Source organism: Mytilus californianus, unplaced genomic scaffold (assembly GCF_021869535.1).
Source record: "Mytilus californianus isolate M0D057914Y unplaced genomic scaffold, xbMytCali1.0.p SCAF_3, whole genome shotgun sequence".
Lineage (NCBI taxonomy): Eukaryota > Metazoa > Mollusca > Bivalvia > Mytilida > Mytilidae > Mytilus > Mytilus californianus.
Window position 1 is genome coordinate 54,905,968 of NW_026262679.1, and position 26,476 is coordinate 54,932,443.

General features: G+C 33.4%; 1 pseudogene; it reads right to left on the reverse strand.

Annotated features, from left to right (window-relative positions):
* Positions 1 to 6,743: 6,743 nt before the first annotated feature.
* On the reverse strand, positions 6,744 to 8,883 carry LOC127733531 (heavy metal-binding protein HIP-like; annotated as a pseudogene).
* Positions 8,884 to 26,476: the final 17,593 nt, after the last annotated feature.

Consider the following 26,476-nt stretch of genomic DNA (forward strand, 5'->3'; position numbering starts at 1 on the left):
GTAAGTTAGTTATACACCTCGGGTTACGGTGTGTCTGGATAAGAAACCCCTCCGGCCTCCGGCCGACGGGGTTTCTTATCCAGACACACCTATCCCTCGGTGTATAACTATTACTTACCTTTAGTCAACCGTTGCTGAACTTATAGTATATGGTTTGAGTCTTCCGAAGAATGTTATGTCCGTAGGACACAAGTTTTTTATCTTGTGAACTTTAATCTATATCAGTGGTATGTAATTGATATCTACGAACAGATAAACAATTAATTTTATGTATTTTCAGAAAGAACACTTCCCGTAAAATTATGATTATTATTAAAACGAGGGAATTGAGAAAGTTTGTTATATTGTATTAGGAATCCAGCTGCTGAACTTGTCAAATGTATGACTATTAATATATTATATTTTCCCAATTGGCATTTTTTTCTGACGTACCTATTGATTGTATACGAATTAAATGGTAAAACAGGTCTTCTAAAGTACATAAAATATTGATGCTTTGTAGGTAAATTTTTTTTTTGAATGGGTACTGTTGCAAAGATCAAAATGAAAGTGAAAGTAGACAAATGAAAACTTAAATCTCAGAATTGCTTTGTTAGGTATGCCTTACATTTCTTTGTGGATTTTTGTATTATATCACACAAGGCGACTGCGTATGAAGAAAAACTTGATTTTTTTGTTTTGAAAGGCAAGATGACAGGGCCGTAATTAGCCTCGTGAAAATAACGAACGTAACTTAGAAAGACAACACATTATACTGGTCATACTGAACGTTCAGCTGACCACGTACATTTAAATAAGCGGTAGCGAGACCCCATCCTATGTGAAACCACATAAATGGACAACATTCCGTTCACTGTTGAACATTTTACTTAAATTCTAAACTAGAGAAATTTAACAACCATGTTATCCTAAATCGCTACAAGTACAAGATTGATAGATTGTTCCTGTCGATTACATAGATCGATGCATGTATGTATACTAATCTATACTGTGTTTTATTCCAGACTATGTTTTAAACACTTAAAATATATTCCTTTCCGGTAAATACACACTATTTTATACAACACGGTACTTTTACATGTTTATATAAACAATGACTTATTTGTCATTATGACTAATTTTAACAAAATTTTCGTATAGTTCAGGTTATTTTCAGGATTAAACACAGATAAAAATCAGGTAAATTTGCGCATAAGTAATACTAGTTGTTTGTGCAAACGTAATGCCTATCAAAATTCAAATTCGCGTAGATGTAGGTCACCAATATTTCTCAATTAATTTCATTGCTGTTCACTATATTGAAGAAATGATGAAGCGATAAATTTCTTATGCATAATAAATATGATTTTACAGTCTAGATTGTCCTTGAGGCCATGATGCTATTTCTCTACCTATAAAACTCATGATCTTGAATTTCAAAACAAAAAAATCAAGTTTTTCTTCAAACGCAGTCGCCTTATGTGATATAACACAAAAATCCACAAAGAAATGTAAGGCATACCTAACAAAGCAATTTTGAGATTTAAGTTTTCATTTGTCTACTTTCACTTTCACTTTGATCTTTGCAACAGTACCACAAGTAACCCAAAACTTACTGCACTTCAAAAATTCTTTTTTACCTAAAAAGCATCAATATTTTATGTACTTTAGATGACCTGTTTCACCATTTAGTTCGTATGCTCATTTGTTCTCGTAAACAAAACTTTCCGTTCGCGATCAGTTCTTAACCAACATTCGCGATCAGTTCTTAACCAACATTTGCATATTCTCTTGGTGCAAATCCAAGAAAATTTCTCCATTTTCTACTCTTTTTCTACACGGCAATTATATCCATCGAATATAAAGGACTTTTTCCTATTGTTTGTCACACACACATATATATATATATATATAGATAGTAATCTCAACCTTCATTGTCAATTTTCACGTTGTCATTTCAGTTATATTTAAGAAAAATGCTTAATGTTCAGAATTCATAAAAGTTTTACAATTTTTTAATCATTTTTTTTTAAAGAAACTTACATTCATTAGCGCAAATGTAATAGTTTTTCAACGGTAAATTTCGCGCAAACTTTAATGCTTTTTGTCGCGCAAACGTGGATTTTTGTTCGCTCAAACGTAGGACAAATTCGCGCAAACGTAACGAGTCGATTTTAAGAAAATCTCAATTGGTAAGATTTACAAACACTGCTTATTTACATGTATGTTTAATATCTTTGATTCGTTTATAAAGTAGGTGTATCACAAATTAGTTAAAACCATTTCTATATTTTTCCATAGATACAAAAATTTTATTTGGAAATTTGGATTAACCTGTAAAAATATGTTTTACAAACGGGATATCACAACCATAAATTAAATGATAATATTATTTATTAGGGCCCGTAAACTAAATTACTATCAATGTGACCTCCTTTCAATATGATACTGTATACCTATATTTTTAAATGGTCTTCATCACACTAACATTAATTTTGTTTTTTTTGATAAATTTAATCATAACAAAGTAAGCCTTATATATTTTACAGTTAGGGTGTTTTGCTAATGAGAAAGCTGTCTACATATTCCATTATATTACTATATTAATGTTCTATTTCTTTTGTTAATTTCTATGTAATTTGATCTCTTGTGGAGAGAATTGTCTCATTGGCAATCATGCCACATCTTCTTATTTTTATAAGTATGACAATACACTTCAGAATGCTTACGGCCCTTCATCCTGTCGATACTTATGACATTGTACAGGCCATGATTTTCTCTCAGACTGTTTATAATATCTTTACACTAAATCTTTTGGATGTGTATTGATTGTCTATTGTAATAAACATGGTTTATTATAATATCTATTAGTCGTAATTATATTTGAATTAGTTTTCAGTAACTGCGGGTACTCCTAGATCGATACCTTGTGTTTTTCTCTCTTTGCTGAAGTTTGTCGTGTGCTTAGTGATGATCTGACGAGTCGAGGCTTTTCCAACTGATTTATAATCTTGCTTTTATGTTGTGCTGTTCAAACACTGTCACGGGTTAGTTGGAGAGTTGAGAGCGCACAAATATGTTTGAACCCGATGCTTTCTTAATGCATCTTTTCCAAGTCAGAAACCTATAATTTAGTGGTCGTTGGGTTGCTGTCTGCCATATTTGTAATTCGTTTGTTGTATTGAGAACGAATAAGGCCGTTTGTTTTCTCTGTTGTATTGTTTTATATTTTTCATGCTTTCTCTTTTGAATTGTATTATATTTTGTCATCATGGTCATGTCGATGCCTTTTTGTAGCTTACTATACGATACATCTATGGGTTTTGCTCGTGGTTAAAGGCCATAAAATGCCTATGTAATTGGGGCCGGATGCGGCCATTTCGCGTTTTTCTCATTTTCTCCTTTCATTTTCACGCGAAATCGAGAAATCGAGAAATTAGGAAATCAGGAAATCGAGAAATCGAGAAAGCGAGAAATCGGGAAATCGGGAAATCGGAATCGGGAAATCGAGAAATCGAGAAATCAAGAAAGCGAAAACGAAAAAACGTGAAGGCGAAAACGGGAATTAGATTTCTCGATTTCTCGATTTCTCGATTTCCCGATTTCCCGATTTCCCGATTTCCCGACTTTCGGATTTCTCGATTTCGCTTTCTCGATTTCTCGATTCCTCGATTTCTCGATTTTCCAATTTCTCGTTTACTCGATTTCTCGATTTCGCGTTTGCAAATTGAAAGGAGAAAACGCGAAAACGCGAAAAGGCGAAATGGCCGCATCCGGCCACCATATATAGGTGTTAACATCCTCGTCCATGAGTCTCTGATAACAAGTTATTCTATTGGCTATCATACCTTATCTCCTTATCTTTATGCATGCTTAACCCGCTGCATTTGTTTGCACCTGTCCTTAGTCAGGAACCTGATGTTCAGTGGTTGTCGTTTGTTGATGTGGTTCATAAGTGTTTCTCGTTTCTCGTATTTTGTATAGATTAGGCCGTTGGTTTACCTGTTTGAATGGTTTTACACTAGTCATTTTGGGGCCCTTTATACCTTGCTGTTCGGTGTGAGCCGAGGCTCCGTGTTGAATGCCGTACTTTAACCTATAATTGTTAACATTTTACACATTGTGACTTGGATGGAGAGTTGTCTCATTGGCACTCATACCACATCTTCTTATATCTTTATACATCCACAACATTTAGTCTCTAGTTTATAGTTGTCTCATTGCCAATGATACTACATCTCTTGATTGTTATGCGCTTTTTAATTTGATTTTTTTTGATCTCGACTGCTTGTTTATTTAGATTCCTATAAATACAGAAAGCTATATGCATGTATTTACCTCCTTTTATGATCGTCTGCATCTTTTTTGATATCACTTGAAAAGCAAGTACATTTGTACGTAGTATGCTTAAGTTATGATTTATCAACTCTTGATATAGATACATATCAATCGTTGCGTATAGGAACAATAATAACTGTTCATTGAACACGCCTTTCACCCATTATCATAGTAATAATCACCAATCAAATTAAAACTAGAGGCTCTAAAGAGCCTGTGCTGCTCACCTAGATCTACATGTATGTGTACCTTCAAAGGTGGACACTCCCCAACAAAGAGACTAGAATAGAATTCATGACAATAGTTTCTTTTTGGTTGATCTTTTTCTTCCTACAGTTTCTATCTGCCTTCTTCAGTTTTTGTCCAAAACACAAAAAACACGTGGTAGCGTGCTCGCTTCTAGTGCGGGTTGTAGGTTCGAACCAGCCCGGTTCAAGCCAAAGACTTGAAACTGATATTTGCTCTGCTAAACACGAGGAACTTATGAGTAATAACAAAGACGGGTCGGCTCGGAGTCAGGATAATGTGCCCAAGAAGGGTGACATGTCTTCCTGTGGACTCTTTAACTTATGAACTAGCACGTTAAAAATCCGTTCAAGCGTGTCGGTCTAGTACAATGCAGGGTTTATATTTCATATCAGTGATATTATCACATAATCATGTTTTCGTCCTGGATATGGACGTTAAACAGCCATCCATCCATCCATCCATCCATCAAGTGTCTATCTATATTTTATAGTTTTCAAGATAATCATGATAATAGAAAAAAAAAATGGTAAAAATTGTCTCTATCCATGAAATCATGATCGGGAACGTAAGCTTTGGAATATCGTATCAGCTGTAAGAAATATAGGCTACATATGAAGGGCTGCTGGAATGTTGTTACATAGAAATGGAAGGTTCAAAATTGGTTGGCTAAAATCATCTCCTTTGTCGTAATGTTGTGTTCTCTTCCGACCGTCATTGTAAGTCAAGCTATAAGGAGGACTTATCTGTATCTGTGGTATTCTTTTTTTCAAGTTGGATGGGATAAATGCGTTAGACATAGTCACCAAACTTTGATTTATTTAGTGAGAGGACACCATCAATATAGCGAAAAATGAAGTTAAAAGATATCGCTAGCTTCTTTTCATTCTTCCGGAGAAGTATCTGTATGAAGTCGGTATCATATAAATTAAGAAACAAGTCGGCAAGAAAAGTAGCACAATTGGTTCTAATAGGAATTCCAATTGTTTGTTCAAAAACACTTCCTTCAATTTGATGATTAAGTGGAGAATTAAATGTCACCGAGTTCATGTTGTTCTACAAAAAAATGATATTCGCCGTAAATTCTTGACATTTTTACGAATCTTCTTGTTTACATTACACGAGAATATACACCATAGGGAATTATAATTTCCTCTTCTGTTATGTAGTTTTTTTTATTTCTGAACAAAGGCGTCAGGGGGAAGCAATATAACCTAAATATTTAAACTAAGTATGTATCGAACCAATAAAACATGCTTAAAATGCACTTGTGATGGACGATAGAACATGCCTTACATTTGTTTTTCCAACGTTTAATACATGAAATAACTCGGTCAAATAATCATATATCAGAGGATGATAAAAGATTTCAGCATAGGGATTTAATCAAACTTTTTAAGGACTATATACGGGTTGTTTATATGAATGTGACATATATCGAAAAAATTTTTTAATGCTAATGTGCAGTCACATTTTGATTAAATCAGTGATTTGTAATCGAGATAAGACTTGTCTGGCCAATTTCTAATGCCTGTGTGACTAGAAATTATGCTGATACGTGAATGAAAAAATAACCAACCCTAACACGTAGTTAAAATAGAAAATACATAAGTTTCTGTATCATTGTCAAACATCCCATATATATCGTATGCATAGCTGCAGCAACACACAAACTTTAACAATAAAAAAGTGCCTATATATGTATGTCAAACTTTAAATCTTCCCAAATCTCAAAGAGAAGTTGCGAATGATATAAATAGAAACTGTTATAGTCAATGACATGTTTATTTGGAAACTTGGTTCACTTTCCGATATGCTCGATATTTAAGTTATTATACATGTATGTATATGAGATTAAATTTTTTTCTGTGAGAAGAAACACACATATTATGAACATGGTAAAATTTTTAGTGTTTCGTATCAGAATAAAGAAAACCCCAAATATTATAAATGTTGAGGTATATTATTAAAAGAATCAAATTTTTTTAATATTAATAGATTGTCATAAAAATGAACGGACTTCTTTGTGAACTACTCCCTACAAATGCTACAAATAGTCCTAACTTGGTACAAGCATTGGGTATATATATATATGCAGAAGAAACTAGTATAAGAATTTCATTTTTAATTGATAATATATATCTTATTTAAAATAACAACTGAAATAAGTTTCGTTCATCTTAGATAACATTTAGAAGCACCCCAGAAAATGTAGGAAATCCAGCAGCAGGGTTTGCCATAAGATAATCAACCGTGGTTTTGTGCTGAACGTAGACATCATCTCTTGAGGACAGTTGCAACAAGAAAGATTTAGAATTAGATTCATTGTATGCAGTGTAGCCATCCAATACCTTTCCAAACACTATGGTGTTAACTGTTAGCTTCAGGACAATGTAATGGTTTATGCACATGCTGTTACAGATAACTGGTACAAGCCGTTGACAGGAGCAATGAAGTTTCCATGTACACTGGAGTAGGCGTCGCCAATGTTAAGCTTGACACTGTCGATTTGAATAATCTTGTTTTGAATGGTGACATCTTTGGTAAGCTCTGCCAAGAAGGCAACTATAGCGTGTTTGAGCAAAGCTGCAACAGAAAAACGTACAGGTATTTAAACTTTTTACTATAACACACGTGTACATTAACATATTGCATAAAGAAAGTCCTTTATTTTATCCAATTCTTCAAAACTGTAGTGATATTGATTTATTGTCTTCCAGTACTCTTATTCGTCGACAGATATATAGAATGAACTTCACCCTGACATCTCTCGTTAGAAATTTGTCAAGCGCACAAATTTTGCCAAATACAGCTAGGGTAATCTATCCCTGGGGTAAACAATTTTATTATATAAGGTTAGATAGAAAAGATATTCTCCATGTATATGAAATATTCTTGCAAAGAATTTTGTTTTGTTAGCAGGATATTGACGCCACATAGAATTCTTGCACACCAGTTTCTATTCCATATATTTCAAGATGCAAAACAAGGATACCAATTAAAGCAGCAAATCCTTTGTATACCCTTTAAAAATATTTAGAAATTGACTCCTCTCAGGACACATTTTTTTCTAGAACATGCCTCTACCAAATTTAAAAGTCATTAGCCAGCTGTTCTCTTCTGTTCGACTCTGTATGTGTTTTATAAGACTTTTCAGATAATATTAGACTATGGTAGACGTTATTTCATTTTTTTAAAGGGTACATCTTAGAAGTTACTGTAGATACATGTTTGATAACTAAAGCCTGCGTCTGTTTTTCTCTTGGAGTGGAGTGAAAATCAAACAAAAGAATGCGGACCCCAGAAGTAGTAGAATATGGTATGATGGTGCTCTCCCGTCATAAGAGATCAAAATATAGAAGATACTATAAGATGGATGTCACTTTCTATACTGTGTTTGACCGATATTTAATTGCACATAGGTTTTCTCTGAAGTCTGTCTAATTGGTCGTTTCTTTCAGTTTTATTGTACTATGCATGTATCTTCAGTAATATTTTTTCTTTCCATGAATGGCCGAGATGATCATTTAAGTGCTGTGGCAGCGTTATGCAAACACAAATCAATCAATCTTTATTTGAACAAGAAACATGATACGGGTATTTTATACGATGTAACTTATATGTAAAAATACTCACCATAGTCCTTCTCTAGAGCATCGACTCTTTTCGTTAGATTGTCGATTTTTCTATTACTAAGTGAGTATAAGTTTTCATCAACTAAAAGTCTTTTTGAAAGCGTTTGCTGGTATTCTGGTTCAGTTTTGTTTACAGAATCAGCAGTGTAGACCTCAGAAAGAAGACACAACAATTAGCCAGATGGCTACTGAAATAATTACCGTGTTACACAACTCGCACATTTTAAGTAACGTGTCGAAACATTCCCTATTTATAAATTTATATATAGTTCGTTGATAAGAATTCAGTGCATCAATCTAATAAGATATATATCTGGAAACGCCATACGGTAATGTGTAAGGATCGCCAGTTATGATATTTTAAATGAAATATAACTAAAGCATCGCAATGAAAACTTATGTAAACTCAAGACGATCGTTCGAGTTGACCTTGACTGATGGTAGAAGGAACTGTGACAGAAAAAATAACTAAATAATTATGTATTTTTGTAAAACATCACAGACAACTTTTATTTCAAAAATCAGTAAACAAATACTTCGTATTCTATTCGTTTTGATTTCAAATCTTATATACATGCAGTTACTATTGTTTTGATATCTTAAATTAGTGAAACAACTTCTTTGTAATTACTAGTACTACTTAACACATTTCTTTTCATACGTTCTTCGTAACATCTGTTGTCATTTCACTAAGACTTAAGTATAGTTCTCCCTGAATATACAAGTAACAAACGATCATGGAGATAACAATTAGCTTATTTCAGATGAAGATGATGAAGGTTCGCTGTTTTTAAAATGGATATTCGGGACGAAAACATGCTTTATGTGATAGAAAAACGAACCCTCACAAGGTAACAGTCCACTAAAAGTCGGACATATTATTCTGATCCAGGACCAATCACTCTTACCTTAATGCCGCGTTCTAAGCGGAGAAGCAACTATCAATTTTCAAGTCTTTGGTATAATCTGGCAAGGTTATGAACCAACGTCCTTCCGCGCTCGAGGAATGAGAATCAAATATATTACATTTTTCCACAAGTGCAAACATCTTGCAATGAAACACATAAAAGAGATACTGTATACTTTGAATTTAGTTCTATAAACTACTTACTTGCTCACTTAGTTATTAATCAAAAGTGGAGCACGACTCCTTAACGCAAGCAAACATGCGTAAAATGCAAATGCGATTGACGATAGTATATATCTCACTTTTGATTTTTCTACCATCAAACACACGAAGTTATTCGGCTCGAAAGTAAATAAGAGGTTTTCGTTGACTGACAGATTAGGGATTTAATCAAGGGACTAAACTAATAGTTTTAAATGAAGGTGTTGTATAATAAAAGAGAGGCGAAAGATACCAAAGGGACATTCTAACTCATAAGTCGAAAATAAATTGACAACGCCATGACTATAAAAGAAAAAGACCAAGAAACAAACAACAAACAACAGAACACAAAACACATCATAGAAAACTAAAGACTGAGCAACACAAACTCCACAAAAAAACTGGGGGTGATCTCAGGTGCTCCCGAAGGGTAAGTAGATCCTACTCCACATGTGAGTGTAATGACAATACGCGGTCTCTAGAGTCACTTTTCAATTTGAATGACCAGATATCTTAGATAAAACTTCAGTTGTCTGACCTATTTTGCATGCATATGTGACTAGAAACTTTGGGCAACACATAAGGTAAAAAAGACAGCAACAAACCCGAAAACGCAATAATCTCGGAAATACAAAAATTTCTGTTTCATAGTCAAATATTCCACATATCTTTTATGCATATATACAGCAACGCATAATCTTCATCCATAGAAAACGACCCTTGAAAGATGTCACGCTTGATACGGTGCTTTTTGTCCGACTTTTGTTTTTTGTCCAGTTTTGCCTTTTGTCCGATAATTTTGCTTTTTGACCGAAACTTTTGCTTTTTGTCCGTTGCTTTCGGTCCGTTTTGCTCTTTGTCCGATAATTTTGCTTTCCGTCAGAGACTTTTGCTTTTTGTCCGTTGCTTTTGGTCCGTTTTGCTTTTTGTCCGATAATTTTGCTTTTGGTCCGACACCTTTGCTTTTTGTCCGTTGCTTTCGGTCCGTTTTACTTTTTTAGCTCACCTGGCCCAGAGGGCTAAGTGAGCTTTTCTCATCACTTGGCATCCGTCGTCGTCGTTAACTTTTACAAAAATCTTCTCCTCTAAAACTACTAAGCCAAATTAAATCAAACTTGGCCTAAATCATCATTAGGGTATCTAGTTTAAAAAATGTATCCGACGACCCCGCCCATCAATCAAGATGGCCGCCATCGCTAAAAATAGAACATGGGGGTAAAACGTAGATTTTGGCTTATATCTCTGAAACTAAAGCATGTATAGCAAATCTGACAGGAAAATATGTTCACTAGGTCAAGATCTATCCGCCTTGAAATTTCCAGACGCATCAGACGTTTTTGGGTTGCTGCCCTTGAATTGGTAATTTGAAGAATATTTTGCAGTTTTCGGTTATCATCTTGAATATTATAATAGATAGAGATAAACTGTAAACAGCAAAATTGTTCAGCAAAGTAAGATATAAAAATAAGTCAGCATGACCAAAATTGTCAATTGACCCAATAAGGAATTATTTCCCTTTAAAGTCAACTTTTCACAATTTATCGTACATTTTTGTAATCTTTTACAAAAATCTTCTCTGAAACTATTGGGCCAAATTAAACCAAACTTCGCCATATCATCCTTAGGGTACCTAGTTTAAAAAATGAGTCCGATGACCCCGCCCATCAACCAAGATGGCCACCATGACTAAAAAGAGAACAATTGAGGAGGGGTAAAGTGCAGTTTTGCTTATATCTCTGAAATTAAGCATTCGCTTAAAATCTTTCTTATTGGAATCTGAAAGAGAAACTATGAAGGATATTAACAGCGACTGTTTTAGTGAAGTACATTTATATTTAAACATTTACGTAACTTTTCGATATGTCTGGCATTAAAGTTATATCAGGTTGATTCGTATCTGTGAGAAGAAACACATAATAGTAATGTGGTAAACATATGTGTGTTTCGTCTCAGAAACAAAAACCAAATGTTATACACTTTATCGGTATATTAATTTTAGAATCAATGTTCAGCGAATATAACAAAATATGAATTGACTTCTTTGTTAAACAATCCTTTCAAATTTTACACATAGTCCAAACTTGGTACTGACACAAGCATTGAGTATTTATAAAGCAAGAGAAGTTCAATTTTATTTTCAATTCATAATATCTATTTTATTCAGAATGACTACTGAAATAATTTTGTTCATCTTAGGTAACATTTAGAAGAACTCCAGAAAATGTCGGAAATCCAGCAGCAGGGTTTGCTAAAAGATAATCTCCCGCGGTTTTATGCTGAACGTAGACGTCATCGCCAGTAGAAAGTTGCAACAAGAAAGAATTAGAACTGCATTCATTGTATCCAGTGTCGCCAGCTAATACCTTTCCAACCACTCTGGCGTTTACAATAAGCTCTAGTACAATGTAATGATTTGTTTGTGCACATGCTGTTACGGAAAACTGGTACACGCCGTTGACAGGAGCGATGAAGTTTCCGTGTACACTGTAAAAGGCGTTACCGATGTTAAGCTTGACGCTGTCGAAATGGATTATTTGGTTTTGATTGGTGACGTCTTTGGTGAGCTCTGCCAAAAAGGCAACTGGTGAGTGTTTGAGTAAAGCTTAAAAGGAAGAAGGGTCGATATTTAAAACCTATTCAATAGTGTATATAATATGATAAATTATCTGAAATGATTTTTTGTTAGTTCTGACAATTGTATGCTCCTAAGGCGTTAGACGTCAAATGAACATTGTAAACATGGAAAGTTTATTGATTTTTTAAAAGAAATTTATACATTTTTCAAAAATGATAAAACTTCAAGTTTAAATTTTTTCAGATTGTACCTCGAAACTTGTCCTTTTAAAATCTAGAATTTTGTACTTTGAAGAACTATTTTTCAAAAACTAAACTTATGAAATTTCAACTTTAAAATCAAAATTTTGACGTTTAATATCTGAACATTTTAACTTTAAAAACCTAAGAATTCAAACCTTCTTTAACCTCGAAATTTTGGCAGTTTAAGTTTTAAAAGTTATTTTCTAAATTAGAGTTGGAGGTTGAACACTTTGGAAAACGGTTCGATGTCAATCTCACATTAGAAAGTTTAAATGCTCCTGATAATAACAACAAATAGGCACCTTCCACAATTGGCTAACTAGAAACACTAGATAATCACATGCCCGGTCTGCTATCTGATATTCATATTCAGATAAACGAGATCAGTATAGTCATGGCGGATGATAACAAAAAAAATCGCATAACTTTTAGTGTTATTCTATCATTTATGCCCATGTTTATGTTTATTTCCCTGTGTAGAGCATGATTACAATCCTAAAAAGAACATGTCTAAATCGGGGAAATTTATAAATAGAATTTTGGTCTTTTGATTTTGTGCATTATTATTTACATACAACAAGACGATCATACATAAGATTTAACTCATACTTAGTAAAATGATAACACTAATTTTCTCTAAAACAAAAAGTATTTTTTTAGAATATACTCGTAGATAAAAAATGATATTTATTTCAACTATTATCATAAAGTTACACCAAAAGTTTACCTGTCTAGTCTAGACATTTGGACAATCTGGTTTCACATTATCCACAAATTGTCCTTTGATGGCAAGGTATAACATTAAACGTTTCTTATATGGTGTGTATTAATTTGAATATGCATGTGCTGAAGTAGAATAACTAGTCGTTCTTATTTTGGTTCGTCAGTACAATATTCACGTTGGTCGCACCGTAAGTTTCAATGTACCAATTGATATAATTTCATACACTTTTTTTTCTTTCTATGCGCATGAAATGATATTTCGGTCTGATATAACTAAAAAATTCAAAGAGCTCACCATTTTCTTTTTCTAGAGCATCGACTCTCATCGTTAGATTGTCAACTCTACTACTTAGAGAATCATAATTCTCTTCCATTAAAATTCTTTTTAAAAGTGTTTGTTTATTCTCCGATTGGTTTTTGAATACAGAATTAGCATTGCAGACCTCAGAAAAATGCACAAAAAACAGCCAGATCATTACCCCAATATTTGCCATGTTACACAACTCGTCCACTTTAAGTATAATGTGTCAAACTATAATCTATTTGTAGATTTATACACATATAGTTCGTTGATAAGAATTCAGTTGATTATTCACGTAACTTATATATTGAAACGTCATACGGTAAATTGGTATCAGATCGCCAGTTACATAACTTGAAAATTTAAAGGAATAAAATATTAATTATCATCGCAATGAAAACTCAAGTCGAGTTGATCTTGACTGATGGTAAAAGTTACTGTTCTAGAAAAAAAAACGAAATAGTTATGTCTTGTTTTGAAACCATACAGATAATTTCTATTTTCAGAAATAAGTTAGCAAAACATTTTCATATCCCAGTCATCTCGATTTCTACGTTGTACAATTACTCTTGGTTCTGACATCTGAACTCAGTTATGTTTTTTTTTAATGCGCAATACAACATATTACTGAACACATTTCTTGTCATGCGCACATCATATTGTTTATTCAAATTTCATTTAAACTGAAATTCAGTTTTCTCTGAGAACAACGTTTACATGTTATGATGTCAATTCATTAATTTGCAAACTAGAGGATGATGATGATGGAAGGCTGTTTAACGTCTAGTGGCTAGTAAAATGCATACTCAGGACGTGAACATTTGAAATTGAAATGAAATGAACCCGGCTTTGTACTAGACAGACACTTCTTTTTTTTAACGTGCTACAGCTAGTTCATAAGGTAAGGCACATTTAAATGCAGAATCAGGACGAGAACACGAACCCTACTTTGTTCAAGACGGACATTCTGATTCGGAAGTTTAACGTGTTATGCTAGTTCACAAGACAAGACATGTTTACCTACCAGGACACATTATTTTGATAGCGGAGAAGCAGCAAATATCAATTTAATTAAAGTCTTTTGTTTGACCCGTCCGATTGAACCCACTACCTACCGCACTTGAGGTGAGCACTCTATCACGAGACCACCTAGGCGGTCTGTAAACTGTAAGCCCAAACTTTAAAGACAATATGTCCTTCCTTACCTAATCCAGGATCGTGTTCCAATAGGAAGTATATTTTTCTGGAAAATTCACGAGCAATAAAAATACCTATACTTTTATTCTATTCCTGTTGCAGAATATTTTTGCTACATTGTGACATAATAACTGTTAAGTTTTTGTGTACATGCATACTTGTTCATGTATTCTTAACTGACTTGTTAAAGTGACTATAAGCTTGCTTTCTAAAAAATCTAATGATATTTACAATGAACTTTTCCCAGATGGTGACATCTCTGAATGAGACTGATAACCAAATTTGTACTTACCATGAGCAACATGAAGGAGACCACATGTCGAGTAGGATCTGCTTACCTTCAAGAAACACATTAAATCACGTGCACCCTCGGTATATATTTGGTGGGGTTCGTGTTGCTCAGTCTCGTTTTTAATGTATTATGTTGTGGATTTATTTGTCTTTTCGTGCTGTTAACATTCAAATATAGAAAATTTACCATTTATAAATAACTTACTATTTTGTATCATACAAGTTGTCGTTGGGATTCTATGTCAACTGTCTTTTACAGAAATTTGACAGGTATGCGTTTAAATATGAAGCATGAAATTGGGAATTTTGCTTCGAAAATTTGTAAAGTCGAGTATTGTATTCTCATCATAAAACGGATTAAACGGATTACATTGTAAAACACATGTCGATTTCTTAGCGGAGTTCCATATTCTTACAACTTTATAAAACATATTTTAATCTAATTTGTATAAAATTAAAATATTTTGATATTGTCTAAATCAGAAGTACCTAATCCAAACACAGACATAAACAACTGTGTTATGTTATTGATGGGTTTCTCTCTTATATAACCGTCAGTTAAATGACATGATGTATGGTGTGTTTCCTTTGTTACTAATGTAGACAGTCTATTTACGGCACCATGGCATTCAGAACTGTCATCTTAAGAATTGTTGCAGCCTGGTAAATATATTTCAAAATATTGGTATTCAAAGATTTATTGTAAACAAGTACGCCATTTTTCAAAATGAAGTCGTACAAATTTTCTGACAACTGATTTTTTTATTAATGAGAAAACGGCAAAAATAGTCTCGTCTTTCCAATACCCGGATTCACATGAGTCATTCATATCATAGAAGTAAAATGAAATACATTACTTCCATGTTCATATCGAGTGTACTTTTCATTTGTCTTCATGTATTAGTCTATAATATATACATAAATATGAATGATGATAGCTTGTTTCATACAAGATATAATGGAGTATGCGTCAAAGAGATGTAGTAAACCGACATAAAAAAATCTCATCTGGTTAACGTTTTCGATTTCGCATTATATTTGGTGACAACATTTTTTTTTCTATAAGATAAAAGATTAAAAAAAAAAGGTTAAGACTGTGTTGCCAGGAAAAAATGTTCATTTTGATAATTCATCATTTCTATTTAAAAGTTGTGAATGTGACTTGTGGTAAATTGGTTAGTCAATGAGAAGGCGTATCTATGCTATGAAATTAAGTGCTGGAGGCATTTGAAAGCTTCTCGAACTTAATTTTCGAACTTAGAAACTACATTTTACCTTTCCATTGACCAACCTTTTCATATGAATGCATCACTGGTTTAAGTAGTAGATATATGACAATAACAAAAATTAAAGCATCAATTTATCATAAAAGTAAAAAAGCAAAACAATATGATCCGGTATTTAAATCTGATATTTTCTTGAACATTTCCATCACTCATTTTTAATACCATATAGATTTATAACGAGGGTCTGGATTGGGTTTACTGAATAGAGAGTATTGGACAAAACATAGAAAATAAAGGGCAGATAAATAAAAAAAAAAGAAACAAACACAATCAAATCCAGAAAAGAGAGTAATGGGGTGCTCAGATATAAACAATAGACAAAAAATAAGAACAGATAAAAATTGCCTATAACCTAAAGAATACGGAAATGAATCCAACCTCCTAAATCATCACAGACTACCCCCACCAGATCTGTTGTTGATTCAAGGATCAGTAATAACATCTTTTAGTGTAAACAATATTTTATTATGAATTTTACGAATTACAATATATATTCACATTCACAAATATGATTCAGAAACAAGAAACATCTTTTGGCTTTAGATAAAAGTAACATTATTTCGTTTATAACATATTCCACAATGATACTTGGACAAACAACCAAAAAAGGGAAAACTCGACATTAATTTGACCAGACCGTTTGTTCTTTGCCTAAATAGACAATACAAACCAAAAACCCAGATATATTATACATGTTATAAACGTATAAACATCATGCGAGGATGAAACAACAGATACAGAAAAATAAACATCGAAACTGAAACATGTGAAATCTACCGATTAATTGTTCTCTGAAGAGATTACATAATCTGCTCCCCGTGCCGGTGCTCCGAAAGGATTACATATTCCGCTCAGCTTGACCGGTAGTTAAATCTAGTTATTAGTAAAATCTAATTAGGGTTGCTTTGAACAAAAAGAGATGTGGGATGTATGTCAATGAGACAGCATTCCAACGATGCAAACAATCAAAAAATGTACACGACATCAATGATTAATTGATTGATTGGTGTTTAACGCCACTTTTAACACTATTGTGCTATTTCGTGGCGGTCAGTTTTTATTGGTGGAGAACACGACATAAATTTTCTAAATTAGTATGCTACTTATGGGCTTTCATTGTTGCTGCGAGAAACTAAAAAGAAAATGCCCGGTTTTACAAATTCGAAAATTCGGGAAAAGAATCACAAAGCAGCAAATCACGTCCGATCTTTATGATCTTTAAATTTCTTCAAAACATTTATTCTTCTGTGAGAGCTAATTAAAATACATCTCAGTGAAAATCAGAAGTTATGATATCACAGCCCTAACAAACTCAATTTACTGCTTAATGTTATAAATATGTGTCTCTGTTGCATAATAGACAGTTTGTATCTGATACAGACACTTTATTGTTATTATATATACATTGTACCTATATTTGGTCTCAAATATAGGACATAATTTAGCATATTTTGCAATATTTACGGGATTGTGTAGGTATTGTAGTCTTCTTGCCTGCGTGATTGATTTTGAAGGTAAAAATAAAGTTTGATATGGAAGTGTTGTCTATCCTTTTATCCCTCAATATCGCCTAAAGATTGAGGCCCACTACGCCCTTTAAAGACTTATGTTTAGCTGCTTTTATCGAAATTGATGACTGTTGTTTGATTAACATCCATTGGCAAATATTTCATGCATTTTAAAGACGAGAACATGTAAATTCTGTAAAGTAGGTATATAGCATAAAGAGAGGGGAATAGGACGTGAAACAGATCAGACATGGATTCCCTGCAAATCACGAAACCTCGGATTTAACTTCACCATACCGACCAGACATCGTATAAACTAGACACAGTGATATAAATTCAAAATGTAGAGTAATTAAACAGGCAAAAAAGTGGAAACTGCAGATCGGGAAGTATTTAACAATACACTGAACACACAGAATAAGTTGTCTTATTCAGGATCAATTAAGACAGACCATTGGGGAAGTTGTTGGTGAAACAATGTCTGACATCGCCAAATCATTTCTGTGAGCGTGATTGATTGATCGTTTAATTTTTTTGTCTCTAATTTGCTCTTATGACTCGACATGCGGTCTTTAAAAATGTTCAATTTCCCAAAAATAATTTTAACAGGATGTAAAGACTTCCTTGTTGGCATTAGTTTACCGTGTAGATGAGAATTAAATAGTTCTGTAGCTTACTATTTAAAAAGAATGCGGTCAATGCCCCTGATGCTGTCATACGTCATCGAGGACGGAATTGTTAGTTTTACGGCACTGGAAAGGTTTTGTTATACAATTAAATAATTTCTACAGAAATAGTGTTTAAAGTTTGCAAGTTCACTAAATGCCTCAGGTTTTACCATAAACAATTCGAAAATTAGCACATATAGAGCACGTTTCCGCAGCACTGGAATGAATCCCAATGTCAGGAGGATGATTTAAATCCTGCGAAGATTTATATTCAATATTTGAAATGGTTTTTAAATCTTTCATTTGTCCATGTTATTTTCTGTTTATTCAATTAATGACTTTGCTTGTCCTGTGATTTTTTGTTTCAACGTTTAGAAATTAGGTCGAACGAACAATGGTTATAAGTGTGTACCATTTTGCTATAGTTTTAAAAATTATACAAAGCCTAAAAATGCAATAAAATTTAGATTCATATAATTACTTGTGTGCACATACAAATGTACGACTACGCTTTCAAAACTCTTTCCACCAATGATATTTTTCAAGTTTTCATGGTCTATTTTGTGTCAGAGCCATTTGTAGGACTATTTCAATTATTGTAAAATCGTATTAAATTCTGTATTAAATTCACTGCAAAAGTTTTATATCTTGAATATTGAAAACGGATTAAAATTATTAACTTGGAAATATATGTCAGTGTATAGTAATAAACACTTTCTTTTTTAATTTTTTAATTGAAATGATGAAAATATACACGATGGTGTTTATTTGAATCATTGTTTTCGATTGGTCATTATAGTTTGGCGGTCAAGTTTACTTTTCTTTTGTTTTGGACTATGAGAATGATATGGGACTATGAACAAAATGGTCGTTTGAATTGTGTGTCCCGATTTATAATAACCTGTTTACCTTACAAAGTATTCCATTCATTTTTTTTTTGCCATGACGAATTAAATTGACTGATAACTATTGGTATAGTAAAATGTAGAGTATGTAACTTGTATGCTGTGCCTATTTCCTTACCAGTAAAATTTACTCCAAAAGTGAGTTTATCTAATATTTGTATTAGAACATCCGAACCCTAGATATTGAGTTGGTTGTTCATTTACCCGAAAGAAACCCTGTTACAGTTATTTGATTGACAGACAATCTCACGAGCTCGATTCCACGAAGGACGATACAAAAATCTCTCGTGCTCGACTATTTAAATCGTACTATGAGAATGGAAAACAAGGAATGTAATCTAGTGATGTTGCTCTTTTATCAGATAATAAACTTTCAGTGTTATGTTTAAACGTGCTGTATAGTGTAAATTTGAAATTGCCGATAATGATATTATGAACTTCAATCGTTTAAATTGTATTATTATACAGTACTTCTTTTAGCCAACGGAAAGTTATCACACACACCAGGAAGTTGTTAATAAAACGAAGCCAGACAACGGAACAAGTCAATAGTACGACAAAGAAGTAATTTTGATTTTTTCTATGTATCCCAAAGAGTGCCCTATAGCTAATTACTACGAATATCTGCAAAAACGATCGTTTAGAATTTTACGTGATTTCCAAAATCATTGCTATTATAGATGTATTGAAAGGGAATATTCGAATGTTGAATATAATGCCATTGATTGCTTTGCTGTTGTGTCGCAATCTATAAGAATTGTGGTAAAGGGGTAAAGCACTGCATATACATAAAATAAAACTGATATTTGTCCGTTTTGACGTTTGATTGAGAAGCGTTTTATTAATGTAAAACATACCTGGCAAGCAGGAATTAAGCCATTTGTTTTCTCTTTTGAATTGTTTCATATTTTGTCATGCCGGGACCTTTTTATAGCTTACTATACGATACATTAATGGGTTTTGTTCGTGGTTGAAGGCCAAACAGTGTCCTATACATGTTTACATCCTCGTCCATGGGTCTCTGATGGAAAGGTTTCCCATCGGCATTCATACCTTACATGTATCTCCTTATCTTTATATGCTTGATTACATCCACAACCTTTGGTCTTTAGTTTACAGTTGTCTCATTGGCAATCATACCACATCTCCTTATTTTTATACGCGTTTATTTTTATGTTTTATATCGACTGCTTGTGTATTTAAGTACCTATCAAATTTAGCATTTATATACACATAAATATATGTGAATGTATTTACATCCTTTTACGACCGTCCGAACCTTTTTTTTAACATTTTTTTGTTTTGTAATATCACTTGGAATGCAAGTACAATTGTACTTATGTGATTAGTTTATGATTTATCAACTCAGAATATAGATACATATCACTCGTTGTGTATGGGAACAATAATTACTGTTCATTGAAAACACCTTTAATCCATTATCCTTCAAACCATCAATCCAATTAAAACTAGAAGGTCTAAAGGTCTACATGTATGTTCATCTTCAACAATAGACACTCTCCAACATTGTAAACTAGAATATAATTCATGACAATAATCGTTTTTTTATTTTTTTTTGTTTTGTTTACTGTTTCTCTTTCTTTTTTAGTTTTTGACCAAAACACAAAAAAAAAAGATTGTAAAAAATCTTCTCATTTAAGGGCAATCACTCCTATAAAGAGTCCACTAACGATTTCTGCAAAATTTGACTTATTTGTAGATCTTGTCTAACATGCTGATATATTTTTCTGTTCATAGTTTCTCTCTATGTTTTATAATTTTCAAGATGATAAGAAAAACATTTGTAAAAATTGTCAACATTCTGAACATTTCTGATCCGTAAGGTTTTCTTTATTTTCAATGGTTTTTAAGATAATAGACAAAACTTGCATTTTAGCACAATGTTCTATTTTAGCTATTTCGGCCATGTTGGTTGGCAGGCGAGGTCATCGGACACATTTCTAAAACTTTTAAACTAGATATCCAAATTTTTAATTATGGCCAAGTTTGGTTAACATTGACTCAGTAGTTTTAGAGGAGAAGAATTTTGTTAAGTTAACGGACGACGGACGCCAAGTGCTGAGAAAAGCTCACTTGGTCCTGTAGGCAAGGTGCATTTTTATTGTCTTATACTTCATTGTACATTTACATGTCATAAGGTTTTTTTTAAACTGAACACGGGTTGAAACAGCGGCGCGCCCTTATGAATCGAAATTTACGTTTTCAATAACGGTCAAACCAAGGGATGATTTTAACTTCACCACCTTCAACCATTGGTTCAATAGTTTCATTATACGCATCAAACCTCTATCCATGAAATCATGATAGGAAACGCAAGCTTTGGAATATCTTATCAACTGAAATATATATGCTCCATCTGAAGGGGCAGCTGGAATGTTGCTACATAGAAATGGAAAGTTCACTATTGGGTAGCTAAAATCATCTCTTTTGTCGTAAAGTTGTGTTCTCTACCAACCTTCATTACAAGTTAAAATATGAGGAAAACTTTTGTATTTGTGATATCCGATGGGATAAATGCGTTCAGCATAGTCACCAAACTTTAAAGTATTTATTGAGAGGACATCATCTATATAGTTGCACGTGAATTAAAGATAATGATAGCTTCTTTTCATTCTTCCGGAGAAGCTTTTGTATGAAGTCTGTCGCATATAAATTAAGAAACAAGTCGGCAAGAAAAATGATACAATAAGGTCTCACTGGAACGCCAATTGTTCGTTGAAAAACACTTCCTTCAATTTGATAATGAAAGTGCACAATTTAATGTCATTGACTTTAAGGTGTTCTGCAAGGAAATGATTTCCCCCCTAAATTCTTGTCTATTTACGGTTCTTCTTTATTTACATTACACGATAAAGGAAAACATAGAGAATATATTTACCTCTTCTGTTATGGTGGTTTTTACTTCTGAACAGAGGCTTCAGGAGAAGCAACTTAACTGTCACATACCGTAATATTGAGATATCTTAACCAGATAGGATCCGGACTTTATTGTTATGTATTATGATACTCTCCTGTATAGAAGGTGAATAAATATAGTTTGCATTGTCAACATGTCTTCGTACTTATTGAACATGGTGTCAGCATGAACTATCGCCCATCATAAAGAAAATAAGCCATCCGTAGATGGAAGCAATTTTAAAAGTTGCATGAACAATCCAGCTACCGAAATTTATCACAATCATGGATGCACTATCAGGATCACATCCCAGAATGGACTGGGAAGCTACAGACCTAGTGACCGCTTGGAAATCTTTCCAACAACATACGGAATTTTGGTTCGCAGGACCTCTATCTAAAATTGCCGAAGCACAAAAATGTAACTATCTAATGATATGGATCGGAAACAAAGGTAGGGACATTTATTCAACCTGGGATCTCTCGGATGATGACAAAAAGAAACTTGAAGTGTACTATCAGAACTTTGAAAAACACGTCCGCCCTAAATCAAACAAGATCTATTCACGATACAAATTTTTAAGCCGTGTACAAAAAGACATTGACACTTTCGAAGAATACCTCACCGACCTTAAAATATTGGTAAAAGATTGTGGCTATGCAACGCCAGAAGAAATGGTCCGCGATGCCATTGTTTTTGGAACTAAAAACCATAAAGTTTGTGAAAAATGCATCACCAAAGGGTCTGAACTAACGTTAGAAATAGCTATCAATTTAGCAAGAAGGTATGAACTTTCTAAAGCACAATTAAAATCTATGGAAAGTGAAGATAAAACCATCAATATGTTGAACAAACAAGGATAAAGACCAAACAATTTTTCATCAGGTAAAAAGTATGGCAAGCAATACACACCACAAAGACGACCACCTCATAATAACAAGGGGCAATCACCCAATTTCAAAAACAAATGTAAAAACTGTGGAGGTAAACATGAGCGTAAAAAATGCCCTGCATTTGTCAAACAGTGCAACAAGAGCCATAAATATAACCACTTTGCGTCCGTATGCCTGTCATCAAACAAATCATCAAAGAAAATGCACACTTTAGACATATGCAGTGAATCTGTTGATGATGAACTTTTTGTTGCTACAATTGATGATTCAGAATTGAATACCGATGAATGGACCGAAACAATCAACGTCAACGACGTACCAGTTAACTTTCAGCTAGACACAGGTGCAAAGTGCAACGTACTTTCCCTACACAAACTGAAAACCATTTGTTCGCATCCTATCATCACAAAACAAGTTTCACCGCTCCGTTCATACCCAGGACACATCATTGACACTGTTGGAGTAATCAATCTTAGCTGTAGTTATAAATGCCAGGATCATGCCTTGAAATTTCACATTGTGGATCGTAATGTACAATCCGTCATAGGTGCCAAAACATGCGAAGCGATGAAACTCCTAAAGCGCATACATTCAATCACTCATACAAGCAAGCCGCAAGAAACGACAAAACCATTTTTACCAGAAAAACTGGAACAACAATGTGGAGATTTGTTCACAGGTCTAGGGTGTCTACCAGGAACACATAAGATACGTATAAACAAAACTGTAGCACCAGTTGTACACGCACCGCGTAAGATACCCATAGCTATCAAAGACAAAGTTAAAGCTGAACTTTACCGTATGGAGGACATTGGTGAATCTCCAAACAGCAAGAACCTACACAATAGGTTAACTCCATGGTAACCGTCAATAAACCAAACGGCAAAATTCGAATCTGCATTGATCCACGTGATCTAAATAAGGCCATATTACGTGAACATTATCCGTTAAAAACCGTAGCAGAAGTTATCTCGCAAATGCCGAATGCTAAAGTCATTAGCATACTGGATGCCCCCCGTGGATTTTGGCATATTCAACTAGACGAACCTAGCTCAAAGCTATGCACATTTGATACACCATTTGGACGCTATAGATTTGCTCGTTTACCTTTTGGAATAAATTCAGCATCGATATACAGGAGCGATAAAGTTTCCATGTACACTAAAGTAGGCGTTATCAATATTAAGTTTGACGCTGTCAAAGGAAATTATCTTGTTTTGACTGGTGACGTCTTTAGTGAGCTCAATTAAAAAGGCAACTGGTGCGTGTTTGAGTAAAGCTTCAAAAGAAAAAAGGAATATTTGTTTGTTTACCCCTTTTTTATAAAGTATATAATATAATTAATTAACTCAAATATGGATAGTCTAGAAGTTAAAATTTTGAGTTCAAGTTAAATTTTAAAATTATCGTTTAATGATATGTCTACTCTAGAATTGGAACATTCTGATCATTCTGGTTTTACATCATCAACATATCGACGTTAAATGGCAATTATACACGGGTCGAGGGTCTCTTCCTATGTGAAGGTTATCACAGAAGTGCCTCTTGAGTTGTTCCCTTTTCTAATACGTCAAATATATCAATGGGATGCAGTTTCACCAAGGTAAAGTGTCAATGGGTCAGTAATTTACCTTTTTCGATTAGATTTTTGTATAAATGCTGTTTTATCGGTCTAATTCAATCCAAACTTTACTAATTAGGTCCAATTAATATACTATTATCCTCCTGAACTAGAGATTAAATAAAACCACAGATACAAATTCCTCCGCATCATTTCTAGACATTTACCTCAAACCTGACAACATCGGTTACCTAGAACCAAAACCAATGACAAACGAGACGATTTCAATTTTCCTCTGCTAATCAGCAATATACCAACTTCACCCGTGTATGGAGTATACATTTCTCAACTCATACGCTATTCAAGAGTTTGCAGCTGCTACTCAGACTTTGTAAAACATCATAGGTGTTTGAGCAAAAACGTAATGAGCCAGGGTTTTTGTCAAAGAACGTCTTTCTCGTTCTCTTTCTCAAAAGTTTCATCGGAAAGTATAAAGAACTAAAAGAGAAAATTCAGTGTCTACTTCACAAAAATGCAGCAAGATGGTATTGAGTTATAGATTCTATGTGCTGAAGTTGTGTATCTTTATTTTAGTTGAGTTTCCCCGTTATCTTCTATCTTCGTGCTATAATGTTTCATTTTGTCGTTTGACTTTTGAGTTTTTTTACTTTTTGGCCTTGGGTATTCCTGGTGCAGGTGGGCCTGATGTGCAATTCGGACACAACAGTTTTTTACAGAGTTGTTTCTATTTTGTTTACCCTTGTATTCATATTTACTTAATTTTTACTTTTATGAGAAAGTGTATACTATTATACGTTATGTACTTTCAACGACACAAACTTTTTTTGTTGACGTCATTGTCAAATTTACTATCTACTACACCTTTTTTGTTGGCTTCTAAGTTAGATTCATTTGGATTTCTTGTTTGTTTGAATATTTTAGTCGGTTATGTTGTATGTTTGTGATGTATGTTTACAGTTTTGGCTGCTGAATCCAAAATTATAATAAAAAATGTTACATTTACATGTTATGTCTGTTTGGCTTGATCACCTAATTTTGTCGATATAACGGAACTATAAACAACTGTCATATAAGTGGGAGGTTTAGCTAGCTATAAACCCAGGTATAACCCACCATTTTCGTCGGAAATGCCTGTACCAAGTCAGGAATATGGCAGTTGTTTTTACTTCTTTTGATTGATAGCGTTTGATTTTATCAGTTTTTATGGACTTCCCCTTTTTGAATTTGCCTCGGTATTTTATGATATACTTTTTATTCAATATATATATTCGATGATCTAGAGAAGGAAAATGGTGAACAATTTTATATTTTAGTTATAAAAGACCGGTATGTATTTTGTGTTCAATATATATATATGGTGTATGTTACTTTGAATATACATTTTTCAAAAAAAAAGTAGCAGTCATTCTTATTTCGTTTCGTCAGTAAGATATTTTTTTGGTCGTTTCTGGCAGTTTTAATGTACATTTAACTATTGAAATAACTTCACCACTTTAGTAATATTTGTACATTCTTTGAAAATATAAGAACATTTGGTGGCACCGTACTCGTTTTCTTGCTACAAAACAAAATAGGTAAATTTCCAATACATTCCCGTATAAAATTAAATCATCTGAGCGATCTCACCTTATATGAGCAAGTATAGAAAATGAATCCAACATAAAAATATTCTTTAAAAACAGTTTTAATAAGAAAAAAAAAAGACCACCAAAATGTATTCTAATCATTTAAATAAGAGATCTTACAAATTGATTGCATTTCTTTCTTGCATAAATCTTTGATTAAAGATCTGTAACGATTGTGTTCTGCTATAATCCAAATGGGCGGAAGACATCCGATCTACCTTTAGATCTCTCTGAATAAACACAATTTCGCTTATCTCAGAAAGTTGTGAATTAGATGATCAAACAAGAAGGGGACTTATTGTTATTTTGCTAATCAAGAATCATGTTTCAGAAGAATGGATTTTCCCCGGGTAAATTCATCAGCAATTTATGAAATACTTCTTTCTGTAACTGTTTCTAGTCCTATCGCAGCTTATAAGATATAATTCTTTACAACAAAACGTGACATCTCACCTAT